We start from the raw sequence: 12,805 nt of genomic DNA on the forward strand, positions 1-12,805 counted from the left end.
ATTGGTCTGCCTGTCCACATGATTCAGTAGCTTTTAAAACTCTCTTCTCTTGGTCATTCACCCTCCAGAACTGAGAGCAATTTCTTGCAAAAAGCAACGAGAAAAGGTGTACAAGGTTCAACCTGGAGTTAATTATTCTGTCTGTGGCTTGCATGAAATTCTCAGTAATCTCCGTCTGCCCTTGAATATTCAAGGCCCTGATAGGTCACCTCTGCTCAACAGGTTGAAAAATTCCTTTCTGTAACTCGTGGCAACTCGTTCTTATTGCTGGACTCATCTCCAGAACTGGTCAGTGCAGAACACATAGCACTTATTATGAAGTACTTACCCTCTTCTGCCACTGAAATGATTTCTACGTCATGAGTTGTCTGGGATAGGAAATTTTCTCTGATAACAGGCATCACTGTTTCTACCCCTCTTGTTTTGTTCAGCCCTTTTCCCATCCATCCATCCATCCGTCCTGCTCTCCCTCCCTCTTTCCCTCTATGTGCAGTCCATTCTTTGCACTATTGACATTGATTAGTCCGCTAATTATTTTGTAACGTGTTCCCACCTTTTTGTTCTGTAAAATGAGAAAGTCGATACACTGGTTAACTTTATAGAAGTGGTGGTTTTGGTTTTTTTTTTCCTTTCGATTTTATGGGTTGAAATGGGATGTAATGTTTGGTTTAAACTATGGGAAAACTTAAATAAATGTTAAGATGAAACAGCATATCCACATTTTCACCGTGAAATTGAAATTGTATGTAGTATGTGCTGTGTGTCCTAACTCAGTACCAATCTTAAATTTGGAGGAGGAAAATGAAGTGTTTTAAATGGTGTAAGGAAGCACAGATATTAGAAATGAGAGGATTCTATTGAGAAAAGGCACTATTGGATTTGATCACCTAGACTGGAAGATAGACTGCAAGCAAAATGAATCAGGTCTAAAGCATGAACCTTTCAACAGATCATAGAAGAGAATCCAACATTTTCCATTAAGCTGTCCTGAAGCAAATTAATTGAGAACTGAAACTTCTGCTTAGCAGATCTCTTAAACTTTTACACTTTAACAATAAAGCCATGAGTGGGACCTTCCTGTGATCAGAATATATTTCTGCAAAGCAAGAATAAGGAGGAAGTCAAAATTATTTACAGAATCCTCTGATTCTTTGTTTCCTTTCTAATTTAAATAAGCTGTATGTCATGCAATACGGTTTTCCACTTCTCTCACAGGCACTTTCTCAAAAGCACTCCCTGAGTCAGACTGAAGAGAATTAGTAAGGGCTGCTTAGATTATTGCTGAACCCACAGTATGTCTCAGTACAACTCACAGTTAGTATGCCAGTTGTTTTATACGATAAGAAAATGGTGGCACGCAGAGAACAATTCCACATGTTCATTATTCAAGAGTAGATTTGGTCAGCCATAAGAAAGAAGGAAAGTTAAATAGGAAAGTTCTGGGATTGCTAACAATAGCACTTTATTTACTGTTATTCAGATAACTCACTGACGCTTGGAAATGATAGTATTACATTGGGAGTGGAGGATGAGATTAACCATCACAGCTTCACAATCTGCAGAACAGATTAGAAATAGGAGAGTTATATAAAAATCAGAAAGTTTGAAACCATGCAACTTAAAGTTCCTCAGTAATAATGAAGTCCTTCAAGACAAGCCAAAATATTGCCCTACAAGAGTTGGAGATGTCAGAGTGCCAGCACAAAGTGTACCCAAACAAAAGACATCACTAGAGTGAGATAGCACAGTTTGGAGGGAAAAGACATCAGTTTTCTCCCAGTGCTCACGTTGCCATGGCTGCCCGTACCATCTAATTCAGGTATGCTGACAACTTGTGAGAGTAGTCAAAAAACTGCTGAAGGTTAGATGAGGTAAAGCAAAAGATAGAGAAGGAGCCCATTGTTTCTCATCAGAAGCCTGATGCAGCAGTTCTGTGCCACAGCAGATGCATCTGAAACACGAAGCACGTGAGTCTCAGAGAAAAAACTTCTGTCCTTTTGGTTACAGGATTAGAAGCCCGATAGCAACTGCCATTTAAAAGCAAGCAAACAAACAAACAAACAAAAAGGTACTTGGAATTGTGTTTCAAACACCAGCTATGAAAGGTTTCTTTGTCAGTCCTGACTGATGGGACAGCACAGCCTGATGGAGAGGAGTGGCTGCAGCAGTTCCAGCAGCTGCTCTGGGGAGCCACAATACCACCCCAGCGGTGGCTGCAGTGCAAGGTCAGGGCAGGCTGGTCCTTTCATGATGCGGGAGGATGCTGCTGCCTCAGGGACTATAGATTAACCTGAAGCAAGTAATGTTGCCTAAAGAGCTTCTGAAGGCATAGTACATCACATAATTCAGCATGCATACAGCTGAAAGTAATTTCCTAAGGTGAGAGCCTCCTTTGTAACGGTTTTTCTTATGCAGAATAGAAAAACAGAAAGATCTACTTCTCTCTGAGAAGCATGTTAGGGAGCAACTTCTTCAGAGTGCTTAGATTGAAAAGGAATAAATTGGGAAAACTCCGAATCAGCTCACAGATGCTGGCAGAACTGTAGGGGAGTTCAGTCTTCTGGAGAAGAGAAACAAAAGCAAAATTGCAGATAGTTTTCATCTGAGAGATGATTAGTGATGGTTTTTTCCATCCCCACCTCTTGGTTGAATCAGAGTCTTATTTGAACTGTATCAATCAGCAGGACTGTTGTATTTTCTCCCCAAGCTGTTCTACCTCTCCTTGGCACAGGAGGAGTGAATGTCCCTGGCATTCAGGAAGTAACAGCAGGTATGAGAGGAGCAACCAGGGGAATGCGGGTGGCAAAACAGGATGTGCTGAAGTTACCGTCTCATCAGAGAAAAATGTGTTAATATCTCATGAAGTCCTGGGACAAGCCTGGATCTACCCCAAAAATGTGACTTGAAGAATCCCAGTCCGCAAATGCTGACCCTAGGAACAAAGGAAAAAAAGAATAGGCCACAAAAATAGTAATAATAAGAATAATAAGAAGAGTAAAAATGTTATGAAATACTAGATGGCTTGTGGATAATTTGATTTGGAACTGAACTACAAAAAACTGGAGCTGCATCGGGGCATGGTCAGGCTGGGTGGTAGGGAAAAGTTCTTCACCAGAGGGCGGTGGGTGTGGAACAGGCTCCTGGGGGAAGTGGGCAAGGTCGCAGGCTGCCAAAGTTCAAGAAGCTTTTGAACAACACTCTCAGACATAGGGTTTGAATTTGCAAGTCTCAATCTAACTTACATGGCTAAATAACCACATACAACCTGGATTTTCAAGCCAAGCATTCTCCTGCATTCTCTCTCCCGAGGAGTCTCATCTACTGTTGTCCAGAACATGCAGTATGCTTTATAAACTTGCCCAGTGGTTAGGACACTGTGCCAGAGGTAGGTGAAAGGCTTTTGGTTTCCTTTTCCTTGTCTGAGACAAGCTGGCAGGACAGGACTGACATCCAGAGGTAAAAACAGTTCAAGACAGTGAGAGTGAACAAAGACTTCAAGTGTTCAGGGTACTGACTGGGTTTGTCAGTACTTCATTACAATTTCTGTAGCTGTTGAGAAAATTTAGAGGGCCACAAGAATGGTTCAAGGCAGGGAACACCTCCCCTACCAGGACAGGCTGAGGGATCTGGGACTCTTCGGTCTGGAGAAGAGAAGGCTTTGAGGAGACCTGAAAGTGGCTTTTCAGAGTCTAAAGGGGAGCTCGAAGAAGGAAGGGGACAGGTTTGTTGCGATGGTTTCAAACTAAAAGAGGGGAGATTTAGGTTGTCTATGAGGAGGAAAGGTTATTTATCTATTTATTTGTTTGTTTGTTTGTTTAATGATATGAGTGGTAAAGCACTAGCACAAGTTGCCCAGAGAGGTGGTGGGTGCCCCATCCCTGGAGATGGTCAAGGTCAGGCTGGACCAGACTCTGAACAACCTGATCTAACTGTCCATGTCCCTGATCATTTCAAGGATGTTGGACCTTTAAATGTCCCTTTAAATTAAAATAGTTCTATGATCCCATGATTCTATTAAACTACGGAAATAGTTGTAGAGCAGGAACTAAAATCCAGATCTGCCCTTTGCCTCACCTCTCTGCTGAGCTCTAGAAGACCTTCTCCACATTGGAAATACTTTATGGGATAATAATAGTGCCTTATTTCTTTGTTGAGGTGCTAAGGAAAAAAAAGTGTTCAAATGCAATCTTCTGCTGTATTTTTTAAGAGTTAATGTAATAAAAAGTATTCTTTCTGAAATAAAATGATCCTTCTGTATTATAGCCCAACAGTAATACAACTGTATGCATTTGAAACAAATCCTTTATAGCATGGAGGCTGTTTTGTTCTTCAGCATCCACAGGAAAATCAATTTCAGCCTGTTACTTAGTAATTTGTTCGCTATTTTTTTTCAGGTTTCATCAAAAGACATTTTATTTTCAGATTACATTGCTCATTTAACATATTATACATCATGAACTTACTTTTACAGGACTTAGAGCTAAGTCATTGCTCTCAGTAAGAGTGCTATTGGGTGATTTTAGCAGAAAAAAAAGGGAAATCTTGAAACCGTGCTTCTCTGATTTCTTTTGTTTTTGCGTTATTGTGCTGTCGTACAAGTTCTCCTGCCTCCCTCTTGTGGCTACAGTTTTACATTCAACTTGGAACAATTACGGTGCAACTAGAAAAGCCCCATTATGTTCACAATATCCCATACAAAATTTTTCTGCCTAAGGAAGAGATTCTTTATCACTTTTTCATGAGAGCAATTGAACATGTGTGATAAAATCAGTGGTAATTCATGCTGGTTACATGTTGTAATTGATTCTGAATGTTCAGATTCAAGTTAGACAAATGTATGAGCTGCACTTAGTATCCATTATGGTATATGTAAAGGTGGTGTGATATCTTCACATAGTGCTATAAAGTCTAGACAATTTTTGGAGTCAACTGCCTTGAAGAAGTGAACCTGCAAGATCTCATGGCCTACAGTTCTAATGACCCTCTATTGTTTCTCTAATCCACAAGAACATCTTCTCCTTTCAAGGTCCTTAGCAGATTTACACCATGTGTAGTGTTATTTATCTCAAATGTCTCTTCTCTGTGCCCTTGCATTCTTCATTTCTTAGCAATTTGCACTGATATCAATATCATATGTTGCCTACCGCAACGTTCATGTTAATTGTTTTTGAAACCCACAACTGGAAACTGGGCAAGAGGGACTTAGGAATTTGTTGCAGGGTGGAAAGAGAATGAGCTGCACGGCAGAAAGATGACTGTGAAGAAAATGAGTCTGTATTTTGCACCACTGCTACTTAGTCTCATCCTCCAGCTTCATCTCCAGTTTCAGCTGACTTTGGCAGGAAGTAAAGGGGCTTACTTTGACCACTCACACACTTATGCCAGTGATATGGATAGAGATATTATCACTCTGGTTTTGAACATACTCTCATCTGCTCTGTGTTAGATGATACCCATCAGCACCTCCTTGGCTGTTGGCCAGTAAAAACATTCATGGGAGTTGAGCCCAGCCCCGCGCAGACTCTGCCAGGAGCTGGCTGCAGCAACAGCTACAACTTCTTGGGAAAAGTCATTCCTGGTGCCTATAAACCACATCAAACACAGATAGTGTTGGGCCCTTCACTCTATATCCATTAAAGCTGACTGCATCTGCACCTGTCCTGTTTGCTTGGCATAGAAAATTCAGTCAGACCTGGGCACAATTGCATCTGTTGGATCAGCCAGAGCACACTCCACAGTGTACGGGGTGGCAAGCACCATGTCACCTGTTTTCCCACTTTGCAGTGTGTCTGGGCACCTGTTCACCTGCTCTTTGAGCACTGGATGGGATTGGTTGCAGAAAGCCATCTTCAGGGTCGAGCCTCTTGGTCTTGGGATAACTCTGCCCCCAGAGAAACCCCCAGGCAATTCTTCAGGCAGATGCCAGGCCACTACTGCACACTTCTCACAAGCTGACAAGTTGTTTCTCAGATACCACATCATCTGTGCCTCATCCCTTTAGGAACCATATTGAGCCATACTGAATTGCAGCATAGATAAGAGCATAGGTACAGTCCTTACAGCAAAAATGCAGTTGCCTGAAAGCTCTCCAGTGCAAGCATTGCTTTCTGCTCATCATGTGTGTTGCCCATATGAAAAACCAGCAACCAATTCTGCAGGTGTAGTGGGTGCAATGGGATGCCTCACTACATATGTTAGAGAAAAGGGAAATAGAAACACAGACTTTATGTCTGCAACTCTATGTAGAGTCTGTCTCTGGGAAGAATGAGATAGCTCGTGTCAGTAAGTCATATTGCAAATATAGGGAGATTTGTAGTGGAAGATGATGTTTCAGATGGAAAAACAGTCTTTCATTTAGAGCAGCAAGGCAGGAGTAAGAAGAAGCAGCTGAGGAAAAATATGATCTCTGATCTGTAAGAGCAGCTTCATGGTTTTTTATGTTTGCAGCTGTCAAAATGTTTGTATGTCCAAGACTCACAGGTGACATACCATTTACCATGAAGACTCAAGTGGAAAAGAGCTCTGGAAATGGGTCACAGGTTGCAAGTGGCAAGAAATGCCTATGGTTCTATAGCTCCATGACAGGATGAGTTGGGCTGGCTCATTCCTGCTGTTTTCCTTTCTCTCAAAGCCAGGGTCTCTGATTGCCCAGCAGTCACACTAGTACAGCTTTGCCAGTGAGATAATTAGCACAGCATGGGAACTCCACACTAACTGCTCATAAGCCGCAGGATGACCACAACCGAGTTCATGCTCACTGTTCCTTGCTAGGAAGGCTGAACACAGCCAAAACTGAGCTGGATTTATTTTCTACAAATTTCCATCCAGTTTTGTGAAAAACAATCCTACAACTCATACAGGGAAAAAAAAAAAAAGAGGATTTGTCATGTCTGCATGATGCCTCACATGCAGAGTGCTTGAGAGGACATAGGATCAGCTCTGAATAGGCTGTGAAGTATAGGTTATGCTCCTATTTTTCCATGAAAGTTGCATCCTGCTTGCCCCTAAAGCAACTCTAAATGATCCTCAGCAAGTTAGGGGACTTCCTAGGCCACTCATCTGGATACAGAAAAACAGAGTTCCTACTGGGGAGACAGTGATCATCCAAAGAAGAGAAAACCTGCCTTGCATGACAAGTTTTTAGTTTATGGACCCAAAAAAATGTGTGAGCATGGGACAAACTACTGGGTAAAGATATGCAGCCTCTCATCTGCCAGCAGTGTGACAAGCCCACCCTGTACATAGGCACTCCCAAATGGGTTATCACTTACACACCTGTCATAGTTACATGCTGTCTGCTTGTATTCTCCATGACAATTACTTAATCGTCAGTCACCACGTGGAGTAAGAGGTAAGCAACGTTCCTGAAGTCTCTCTGTAAATCACTGTGCAAATTTTTCACTATTAATCTTTCATTCTCCAATGCCTGCATTCATCAGGAATAACTTTGCTGAAGTGAATTCAATTTTGCTGTGGACCTTTGCACATCAGAGCCGGAACACATGGCGATAGTCAGTGAAAATATTTATCCACACACTCGGTAACACTTTCCTTTAGAATGAGTAATGCAGGACGCTGTATGCAGGGAGAATCTAATTGGTATTTGAAACACAGATTTTGTTACCTGAGTTCTCTGTTGTTAGGCTTCGTGGCTCAGAGCCAGCACTACTTTGGCTGTTGTCAGAACCGCATCACAGTTGAGTAGCTGTGATTCGCAACAGTTGCAGTCCAAGTGATGAATCTTACTCTTTAAGAATCACTTAGACAAGGTAGCACTGACAGAATCTGTAACTCAAATGAGCTCCTTTAGCTCACAACCTCTGCAGAAGCACTCTAGCCTTTAGAATTTTAGGGGCTTTTTTAGCTATTTTAAATAACTCAGTGCTCTATGTTCTCATTATGAATCATTTATTCATTAGAAATCTAAACAGTAGGCTGAACCTGTACACACATGGAAAACAAAGAAGCAGTCTCTACTCTAAAACCAGTAACCTTCCAATTACAAGCGTTATTGCTTGCTTACAGCGAGCAGAGTGTGCATTTCAGCAAAGGACAATTCTTCTTCAATATAAAGGAGTCCTGGAGGCTTTTCTACATGACAAAGCTTTTGGCAAACAATACTGTTTTGAAGCATTTCCTCCACTGGTCACTTATTTCTACTCCTGTCAGCTCTTTAAGTTGTACTAACGTCTTTTGTGGGGTTGCCCTATGAACTAGATCAGGAAACTGATTCAGGTTAAAAATTAGCCTGCAGAGAACAAAAATAAATGGCACAGCAAGGAACTGGCACAGCTGCAAAAGCAGGGAACAGTGGCACAGGGAAGAAATAAGCAAAAGGTGATATGGAAAGGAAGTACAGATGCCAAAAATCCACATTTATCGCTGAATGCTCTGGGGGAAAAACAGGATCAGTGTCTCAATTGTTTTGCCTTTTCAAACTTAACATAGTTTTGTCAACCAGAGGTGTGAAGGAAACTGTCTCTGATCTACAACTATACCAGCAGAAACCTCCCCTGAGGTGTAAATAAATGTACAATGTGGAGACAGCCCAGAAAAAGTCTGCTGCCTCCTCCAGCTGTAACTGATGGTGCCACTAGAAACAGCTGCTGTAAAGACCATGGGGTGGAGACACTGTGTTTTTTGAGTTAGGCTGAAGGAGGCTATGGAAAGGGAAAGTCTAAACTTGAGGAGGTAAGAGTAATCCTAGAAATGGAATAGTTTTGCAGAATTTGATGTGGAGTTTGTAGTAAAATTGTGATGGGAACTGTGATGTTGAGAAGGTTTAACTCTTTGTAGTAGCTTTACAAGAAAGACTTTGGGTTGGTCCCTGGATTTTATGATATTGGATCCTTGCCCTTTAAAAGCCTGAAGGTGCTTCTGTAGGTATGTGGGGACAGGAGTAGGTAACAAAGAGGCTGCAGTAGGTGTTTGTCTGCTAACAAATGCTTCAGTGAAGGTAAAAGTTGTGTGTTTTGTGTGAAGAAGGAAGATGTCTTTTTAAAGTAGTTAGGTAGCTATGTGACATTGCCTGTGTGACTATGTGTATAGTTTTATTGTCCTGTTAAGACATGCTTTAATGAGCAAGATGTTTATTAGTTGTTTTCAAACAACTATACATATTTTATCATATTTGATAAAACAGTGTCAAACTGTATTAAGCATGAATTCTTCATGCTTCCTATTTTGTTTGAGTAAGCACTTTGTAAAAACAAGACAAGCCTGAGGCTCTAACATCCTAATTGTGAAAGAAATACTTAATATGCAGCAAGGTCCTCACCAGGCCTTGCCTGGTCTAGCACATTGTGTTGTGCACTCCAACCTTACAAGAGGTCAGTAGAAAAAACCATGTTACTCTTGAGTGAGGTTTGTCTCTCTGCAGGCTTCAGTGAGGGCTACTGAATATTGTGTATGTTGGACTCCTAAATGTGGTGTTGGTGTGGTTTGCTGGACTGCGTTGTCAGGCCCCAAATTCAAAACATGAGAGCAAATCCATCACAAAAACTAATGTGTCTTTGAATAAGACTCACAGGGCCAATTAAACTCAATTTCTGCTTATTTATTTATTTGGGGGGGATGTGGGGTAAATCTAAAGCTGGATGCAAAAGGCATATGTGCTTATAGATGTTTGCTTTCAGCTACTAGATTATGTAGGCTGTTAGAAGGAAAATGTCATTCAATATATTCTTATTACCTGTTAATTAGAGAATGTTCGTGCAAGACCTAGTTGTGGTTTGGACCACCTACAATTCTTTCAACTCTGTAGAGGCCCCTCAATAAAAAAATCTTCCCTTTTATTTGAAGTTCTGGTATAGTGTGTGGAAGCAGTGAGAGTGATCTCAACGTAGACAACTGTCAACAGTTTTCTGGGACAGTTCAGTCCAGTTCTGTGACTAACTGAGGTGGAGTGACTTCATAGACCCACACCCTAGGAGAGGGGGCAGAAGGTTAGGGAAAAGGTAAGAAGACAGGCCTAAATTAAAATGGTGGCAATGAGCTAAGGGAGAATACTAATTCAATTATTTTTTCTAGGCTGGTTTGGCTCTATGCTCCTGTTTTATCATTTTAAGATGGGCCACTGCAATTTAAAACTATATGTGCAACTCCTGCAAAACTGTTATTTCAGAGCCTGGGACAAAAAGTTTAATTCCTTGATTGATGACATCCTCAAAACCTTTTGAGAAACGTTCACTGACTTACTTTGCTTTTAAGGAAAGAGCATAATACGCTGGCTCTAAATTGTGCGTTGCCTTTGTACGTGTAGTGAAAGACTTTGTCAGGAGAGCTACAGTAGCAATTAGAAGCATGGACATGACCTGAAGATGGAAAAACCTAAAGGTACGCTGCTAGTAAGTCTCAGTTCACGACATTTATGTTACAGGTTTGTGCTCCTGTGCTATGATTGAAACAAATTTTTGTTTCCTTGCTTAATACTCCCCCTGCCCAGGGTAAGAGGGAATGAGCTGACACAGCTGCACTTGACGAGCTTTTCTGTGGTTCTGAGAGCTAAGAAGTTGTAAACAGCTCTTAGAGTACCTAGCATGACTTATTGCTGTTCTTCACTACGTGATCAGAAATGTTTTCACAGAAAAAAATGAGGACCCTCTGACGATTGAATATTGGTTTCTCCAGGTATATGTATGGGATTAGGTTTATTCATTGTCTGTTGCTGGAAGACAGAAAAGTAGCTTTTTAATTTTTTTAATTATTTTTTTCAGATGGACAAAAAAAGGCAAAAAATAAATGAAGATGATAACTTAAATGTAATCTATTTTGATTTGTCTATTTTTCTGTTTTGAATGTTGTGGTTTTCATTTGCAGCCGAATTGCTAGCTGGTGGCTTTCACTGGAAATCACCATTGCTTAGCAACTTCAGGTCTTTAGGCTTAAGTGTGTCCCACCCTAATTGATTAGCAAATACTTGTACATCAGTTCTGCTTTTGCAAAACATGTCGGTGATATTTAAGAACAACAGTCCATTACTGTTTGCAAATAAATCTGCAGTAGATTTGCAATCAATAATAATGCATATAATTGAAGAAAACTTTTAATTTTCTTCCTCTTCTCCCATCTCTACTTTATAACTTACAAAAAAAAAAAATCAAAAGAAACAATACCCCCACCTCCCCCATTTTAAAAGACATAGGTCTTCTGACAAAAGAGAAGCAGGTGACTTTCTTCCTCTGAGAAGAACCAAGGGATGCCCAGGATTGAGTGTGAATTTTATTTACTCCTCAGGAAAGGATCAGACTTTGATTTTTTTGGACAGAAGTGGTTTGTTTGTTTGTTTTTTAACACTATCTGTGCTTTGGAACTATTTGCTTGCAAAGGAGGGAGTGTACCCAAATATCAACACATCTGCTTTGGTATAAAATGTAATAATACACATCACTGTGCAGCTCAGCCTTAGTGCAATGGCCAAAATGTATAACTGGTCACACCTGGTGAAACTACCCTGAGTTGGCAGTGGTAGAAACCTTAGAGAGAAAGAAGGCAGGATAATAAGCGGGCTTAACACAATTCATGACTGGCAAACAAAGGACAGTTAACTATAGTAGTAATGCTGCATGTAATTTATGTTAATGATACTACCTAAGTCATCAGTGTTCCTGCTGAAGTATATATATGAATGTATGTTAATCCTGACAGCGCTGAAATGAATTCATTAACAGCAATATGGTAGGGCAGGTGAGGTGCTGGGGAAGCACAGAGGAACAGAGCAGAAATTGCCTAACTCCCTTGCTTTCCCTCAGCTGAATTGCTTTTGAATTAGGTGGACCATTGACTTGACTAAATAGGGGGGATTTCTCACAAGAGCTTGATTTATTTCACAGCAATACTCATTAGATGAGCTTGAGGATTACAGTGTCGCAGGGTAACTTGACTCTGGAATCTGTAAAACTGTAACAGGCTCTGCCCTCCGATCTGACCTTCTGGGGGGCTCAGAAAGGAATGTCATACCCCACCAAGCCACTGCTGTAGTGTTCACATTGGTTTCTGAATTACAGTGAGTCACTCTGGAAAACAGTGGGGTTTCTGGTCTATCTGGGGAAGGCAGTTGTAGCTACCCTGTGCTTAATGTTGGAAAGAGGAAGGGTATCAACTGCAATCTGATGAATCCATGGTGGAGTGCCAGTCGCTTCAGTGGATAAAGCTATTTGTGGACTTTGAGTGCCTTTACTGATACCTATTTTTCATATTTTACATGCTCATTTGTGCAGTTATTTAAAGTGTAGAAAATGGAAGGCCAGGAGCGTTGGACGATTTACAGATTCACTTAACAAAATCTCTGTGAAAGATAACTGCCTTTTTATTGGTGAAGTAACACCAGCACTTCAATTCCTGCTGCTTATTCCATATAGCTAAGGTTAGACCGTGAATTACGACTGCTGAGGTGGCACTTGCATCACTCTTGAGGTTGTGCTGTGGGAGTGGAAAATTCAGGAAAAATAATAATAAAAAAGTAGAATTGACAGCAGAAGATGGTAAAACTCTGTCAAATGTAATTTTTGTCAGAGCTCCAGCAGCGTGTGCTGTGAACAGTTGTGTTGGCCCACTATAAATCAGCCCCATGCCTACAACAGGCTACAACTTCTGTGCTTCAGAAGGGAGAAGAGGTACTCCCTACCACAGGACTGAAGGGTTTAGAAGGATGGGATGTGAAGGTCTCCTGTATCCACTATTAATTCCAAACGTGTGGGAATCCTGTCTGAACATAACATGGCAAATATGGTCTGTAGTGTAGGTTTTCTTGGTGAGGAGATAGATGTAATGTGAAACTTTGAGCACAGTGTTGGAATTCAGTGTT

This window comes from Cyrtonyx montezumae, unplaced genomic scaffold (genome assembly GCF_038088225.1).
Source record: "Cyrtonyx montezumae isolate F1298 unplaced genomic scaffold, pur_monq_1.0 scaffold_10, whole genome shotgun sequence".
Classification (NCBI taxonomy): domain Eukaryota; kingdom Metazoa; phylum Chordata; class Aves; order Galliformes; family Odontophoridae; genus Cyrtonyx; species Cyrtonyx montezumae.